Here is a 6000-nt window from a genome sequence, read left to right as displayed (position 1 = left end):
AAACACAAAAATTGCATCCGAATTGAATAGAAACGGCACAATGCCGACTTAAGTACAAGTGGACTGACACTCTATCTATCTATGATTTGAAATTCTCCTGTGAGTCCAGTTTTAGATTCCGATGCTTCACTTCAGGTTCACTGTATACCTTGGACCTTCTTATTGACGATGAAACACAGAAACTGCATCCGAAATTAATCCAAATGCACAATGCCGACTTAAGTACAGGAGGACTGACTCTCTAACTTTCTATGATTTGAACCTCTCCCGTGAGTCCCGTTTTAGATTCCGATGCTTCACTTCATTGGACCTACTTATTGACGATGAAACACAGAAATTGCATCCGAATTTAACACAAATGGCACAATGCCGACAAAGTACAAGGGGACGGACACTCTAACATTCTATGATTTGAACCTCTCCTGTGAGTCCAGTCTTAGGGTCCGATGCTTTACTTCAGGTTTACTGTATACCTTGGACCATCTTACTGACGATGAAGCACAGAAATTCAATCCGAATTTCTTACATGAGACACAATGCCGACTTAAGTACAAGTGGACTAACACTCTATCTATCTATGATTTGAAATTCTCCTGTGAGTCCAGTTTTAGATTCCGATGCTTCACTTCAGGTTCACTGTATACCTTGGACCTTCTTATTGACGATGAAACACAGAAATAGCATCCGAATTTAATACAAAAGGCACAATGCCGACTTAAGTACAAAAGGACTGACACTCAAACTTTCCATGATTGGAACCTCTCCTGTGCGTCCAGTTTTAGATTCCGATGCTTCACTTCAGGTTTACTGTATCCCTTGGACCTGCTTATTGACGATGAAATCCAGAAATTGAATCCGAATTTAATACAAAAGGCACAATGCCGACTTAAGTACAAGAAGACTGACACTCTAACTTTCTAAGATTTAAACATCTTCTGTGAGTCCACTTTTAGATTCCGATGCTTCACTAAAGTTTTCCTGTTTACCTTGGACCTTCTTATTGACGATGAAACACAGAAATTGCATCCGAATTTAATACAAAAGGCATAAGGTTGACTTAAGTGCAAGAGGACTGACACTCTAACTTTCTATGATATGATCCTCTCCTGTGAGTCCAGTTTTAGATTCCGATGCTTCACTTCAGGTTTACTGTATCCCTTGGACCTTCTTATTGACGATGAAACACAGATATTGCATTCGAATATAATACAATAGGCACAATGCTGACTTAAGTACAAGAGGACTGACACTCTAACATTCTATGATTTGAATCTCTCATGTGAGTCCAGTTTTACATTCCGATGCTTCACTTCAGGTTTACTGTATCTCTTGGACCTTCTTATTGACGACAAAACACAGAAATTGTATCCGTATTTAATACAAAAGGCACAATGCCGACTTAAGTACAGGAGGTCTGACACTCTAACTTCCTATTATTTGAACCTCTCCAGTCAGTCCCGATTTAGATTCCGATGATTCACTTCAGTTTACTGTATATCTTGGCCCTTCTTATTGACGATGAAACACAGAAGTTGCATCCGAATTTTATACAAACGGCACAATGCCGAATTAAGTACAAGAGGACTGACACTCTAACTTTCTATGATTTGAACCTTTCCTGTGATTCCAGTTTTAGATTCCGATGCCTCACTTCAGGTTAACAGTATACCTTGGACCTTCTTATTGACGATGAAACACAGAAATTACATCCGAAGTTAATACAAAAGCAACAATGCCGGCTTGAGTACAAGAGGACTGACACACTAACGTTCTTTGATTTGAACCTCTCCTTTGAGTCCAGTTTTAGATTCCGATTCTTCACTTCAGGTTTACTGTATCCCTTGGACCTTCTTATTGACGATGAAACACAAAAATTGCTTCCGAATTTAATACAAAATGCACAATGCCGACTTAAGTACAAGAAAACTGACACTCTAACTTTCTATGATTTGAACCTCTGTTGTGAGTCCAGTTTTGGATTCCGATGCTTCACTTCAGGTTTACTGTATCAATTGGAAATCGTATTGGCGATGAAACACAGAATTTCCATCCGAATTTAATACAAAAGGCACAATGCCGACTTAAGTACAAGAGGACTGACACTTTAACATTCGGTGATTTGAACCTCTCCTGTGTATCCAGTTTTGGATTCCGATGCTTCACTTCAGGTTTACTGTATCCCTTGGACCTTCTTATTGACGATGAAACACAGAAATTGCATCCGAATATAATACAAAAGGCACAATGCCGACTTAAGTACAAGTGGACGACACTATAACTTTCTATGATTTGAGCCTCTCCTGTGAGTCCAGTTTTAGATTCCGATGCTTCACTTGAGGTTTACTGTATCCCTTGGACCTTCTTATTGACGATGAAACACAGAAATTGCATCCGAATTTAATACAAAAGGCACAATGCCGACTTAAGTACAAGACGAATGACACTCTAACATCCTATGATTTGAACCTCTCCTGTGAGTCCAGTTTTAGATTCCGATGCTTCACTTCAGGTTTACTGTATCAATTAAAAATCGTATTGGCGGTGAAACACAGAAATTCCATCTGAATTTAATACAAAAAGCACAATGCCGACTTAAGTACAAGAGGACTGACACTTTAACTTTCGGTGATTTGAACCTCTCCTGTGTATCCAGTTTTAGATTCCGATGCTTCACTTGAGGTTTACTGTACCCCCCGGACCTTCTTATTGACGATGAAACACAGAAATAGCATCCGAATATAATACAAAAGGCACAATGCCGACTTAAGTACAAGTGGACTGACACTCTAACTTTTTATGATTTAAGCCGCTCCTGTGAGTCCAGTTTTAGATTCCGATGCTTCACTTCAGGTTTACTGTATCCCTTGGACCTTCTTATTGACGATAAAACACAGAAATTGCATCCGAATTTAATATAAAAGGCAAAATGCCGACTTAAGTACAAGAGGACTGACACTCTAACTTTCTAAGATTGGAACGTCTGCTGTGAGTCCAGTTTTAAATTCCGATGCTTCACTTCAGGTTTATTGTATCCCTTGGTCCGTCTTATTGACGATGAAACACAGAAATTGCATCCGAATTTAATACAAAAGGCATAATGCCGACTTAAGTACAAGACGAATGACACTCTAACTTTCTATGATTTGACCCTCTCCTGTGAGTCCAGTTTTTGATTCCGATGCTTCACTTCAGGTTTACTGTATACCATGGACCATCTTATTGACGATGAAATACAGAAATTACATCCGAATTTAATACAAAAGGCACAATGCCGACTTAAGTACAAGAGGACTGACACTCTAACTTTCTAAGATTTGAACCTCTCCTGTGAGTCCAGTTTTAGATTCCGATGCTTCACTTCAGGTTTAATGTATCCCTTCGACCTTCTTATTGACGATGAAACACTGAAAATGCATCCGAATTTAATACAAGAGGCACAATGCCGACTTAAGTACAGGAGGACTGGCACTCTATCTTTCTATGATTTGAACCTCTCCTGTGAGTCCAGTTGTAGATTCCGATGCTTAACTACAGGTTTACTGTTTACCTTGGACCTTCTTATTGACGATGAAACACAGAGATTGCATCCGAATTTATTCCAAATTCACAATGCCGACTTAAGTACAGGAGGACTGACACTCTAACTTTCTATGATTTGAACCTCTCCTGTGAGTATCGATTTGGTTTCCGATGCTTCACTTCATTGGACCTTCTTATTGACGATGAAACACAGAAATTGCATCCGAATTTAATACAAAAGGCATAATGCCGACTTAAGTACAAGACGAATGACACTCTAACTTTCTATGATTTGACCCTCTCCTGTGAGTCCAGTTTTTGATTCCGATGCTTCACTTCAGGTTTACTGTATACCATGGACCATCTTATTGACGATGAAATACAGAAATTACATCCGAATTTAATACAAAAGGCACAATGCCGACTTAAGTACAAGAGGACTGACACTCTAACTTTCTAAGATTTGAACCTCTCCTGTGAGTCCAGTTTTAGATTCCGATGCTTCACTTCAGGTTTAATGTATCCCTTCGACCTTCTTATTGACGATGAAACACTGAAAATGCATCCGAATTTAATACAAGAGGCACAATGCCGACTTAAGTACAGGAGGACTGGCACTCTATCTTTCTATGATTTGAACCTCTCCTGTGAGTCCAGTTGTAGATTCCGATGCTTAACTACAGGTTTACTGTTTACCTTGGACCTTCTTATTGACGATGAAACACAGAGATTGCATCCGAATTTATTCCAAATTCACAATGCCGACTTAAGTACAGGAGGACTGACACTCTAACTTTCTATGATTTGAACCTCTCCTGTGAGTATCGATTTGGTTTCCGATGCTTCACTTCATTGGACCTTCTTATTTACGATGAAACACAGAAATTGCATCCGAATTTAATACAAACGGCAAAAAGCCGACTTAAGTACAAGAGGACTGACACTCTAACTTTCTGAGATTTGAACGTCTCCTGTGAGTCCAGTTTTAGATTCCGATGCTTCACTTCAGGTTTACTGTATCCCTTGGACCGACTTATTGACGATGAAACACAGAAATTGCATCCGAATTTAATACAAAAGGCACAATGCCGACTTAAGTACAAGACGAATGACACTCTAACTTCCTATGATTTGAACCTCTCCTGTGAGTCCAGTTTTAGATTCAGATGCTTCTCTTCAGGTTTACTGTATGCCTTGGACCTTCTTATTGACGATAAAACACAGAAATTGCATCCGAATTTAATATAAAAGGCAAAATGCCGACCTAAGTACAAGAGGACTGACACTCTAACTTTCTATGATTTGAACCTCTCCTGTGAGTCCAGTTTTAGTTTCCGATGCTTCACTTCAGGTTAACTGTATCAATTAAAAATCGTATTGGCGATGAAACACAGAAATTCCATCTGAATTTAATACAAAAGGCACAATGCCGACTTAAGTACAAGAGGACTGACACTTTAACTTTCGGTGATTTGAACCTCTCCTGTGTATCCAGTTTTAGATTCCGATGCTTCACTTGAGGTTTACTGTATCCCTTGGACCTTCTTATTGACGATAAAACACAGAAATTGCATCCGAATTCAATACAAACGGCACAATGCCGACTTAAGTACTAGTGGACTGACACTCTAACTTTCTATGATTTGAACATCTCCTGTGAGTCCAGTTTTAGATTCCGATGCTACACTTCAGTTTTACTGTATACCTTGGACCTTCTTACTGACGATGAAGCACAGAAATTGCATCCGAATTTATTACGAAAGGCACAATTCCGACTTAACTACAAGAGGACAGACACTCTAACTTTCTATGAATTGAACCTCTCTTGTGAGTCCAGTTTTAGATTCCGATGTTTCACTTCAGGTTTACTGTATACCTTGGACCTTCTTATTGATGATGAAACACAGAAATTGCATCCGAATTCAATACAAACGGCACAATGCCGACTTAAGTACTAGTGGACTGACACTCTATCTTTCTATGATTTGAACCTCTCCTGTGAGTCCAGTTTTAGATTCCGATGTTTCACTTCAGGTTTACTGTATACCTTGGACCCTCTTATTGACGATGAAATACAGAAATTGCTTCCGAATTTAATACAAAAGGCACAATGCCGACTTAAGTACAAAAGGAGTGACACTTAATTTTCTATGATTTGAACCTTTTCAGTGAGTCCCGTTTTGGATTCCGATGCTTCACTTCAGGTTTACTGTATACCTTGGACCTTCTTATTGATGATAAAACACAGAAATTGCATCCGAATTTAATACAAAATGCACAATGTCGACTTAAGTCCAAGAGGACTGACACTCTAACTTTCTAAGATTTAAACCCCTCCCGTGAGTATAGTTTTAGATTCCGATGCTTCACTTCAGGTTTACTGTATACCTTGGACCTTCTTACTGACGATGAAGCACAGAAATTCCATCCGAATTTATTACAAAAGACACAATTCCGACTTAAGAACAAAAGGACTGACAC

Source organism: Schistocerca americana, chromosome 3 (assembly GCF_021461395.2).
Source record: "Schistocerca americana isolate TAMUIC-IGC-003095 chromosome 3, iqSchAmer2.1, whole genome shotgun sequence".
Classification (NCBI taxonomy): domain Eukaryota; kingdom Metazoa; phylum Arthropoda; class Insecta; order Orthoptera; family Acrididae; genus Schistocerca; species Schistocerca americana.
Note: the sequence above shows the minus strand (reverse complement) of the source record.